The 920-nt window shown below is 42.8% G+C and overlaps 1 protein-coding gene across 1 annotated transcript in view; it reads right to left on the bottom strand.

Annotated features, from left to right (window-relative positions):
- The window catches only part of APBB1IP (amyloid beta precursor protein binding family B member 1 interacting protein), a 109,759-nt gene that overhangs the window by 6,033 nt on the left and 102,806 nt on the right, over nt 1-920 (bottom strand). The window lies entirely within an intron of this gene.

Raw genomic sequence — 920 nt, 5'->3', positions numbered from 1 at the left:
TCTTTTTTTAAATATATTTTTTATTGATTAAGATATTACATGTGTGTCCTTGTCCCCACGTTACCCTCTACCCCCCCCATCCCCTCACCGCCCCCACCCCTCCCGTTGTCTGTGTCCATTGCTTAGGCCTATATGCCTGCATGTAAGTCCTTTGGTTGATCTTTCCTTGAACTAAAAGTATTGCTGTGTGAAAAAATAAGCCCAGAGACTCCATGGTAATCCTTGCCACCTCTTGGGGACAGTGCCTAAGAAAGAAACAGTATCTTGATGATACCATGTCAACCTGGACCCTTTGGTGCCTGAAATGAGCCTAACCCTGCCCTTCCTAGTTTTATGCATTAATAAATCTCTACCCCTCACTTTTGTTGCTTAAAATACATTGGGTTGGGTTTCTCTCAGTTGCCATGTTAAGAAAGTAGTTGACTGACTGGCAGTAGTTTCTAAAGTCATGAAGTCATTTAACACTAGATTGCCCAAGGAAGTCATTTTGACTGCTTTTTAATTTCAATTAGAAAAACAATGATGTATATAATGACAGAATTTCTTAGAATTTTGTGACTTTTTATACAACATATAAATGCGTTTATTAATAATTGTAGTTACCTCCCCCTCCTTCATTTCCGGTATATATATATATATGTTATACCTATATTGCCCGAAAGCAGTCATTTTGACTGCTTGGGGAAATTTTTTAAAAGGAGAGTGTGTGGATGTGTGGTGTGTGTGTGTGAGTGAGGGAAGGACAGTTTAATCCTGCAGGAACAGCAGAGGCTGGCAGACCAGGATCCCTGGGACAGGGAGAGACTACCACCGCTGCGGGCACTCTCCGGACTGCAGGACTCGGGCATGGAGTCCACGCTATCTTGAAGGGGAGAGTGGCCTCTTCTAGAAACTTATCAGCACCACCACCCAGACAGGAC

Source organism: Myotis davidii, unplaced genomic scaffold (assembly GCF_000327345.1).
Source record: "Myotis davidii unplaced genomic scaffold, ASM32734v1 scaffold1565, whole genome shotgun sequence".
NCBI classification, from domain to species: domain Eukaryota; kingdom Metazoa; phylum Chordata; class Mammalia; order Chiroptera; family Vespertilionidae; genus Myotis; species Myotis davidii.
This window is presented reverse-complemented; position numbering and strand designations above follow the sequence as displayed.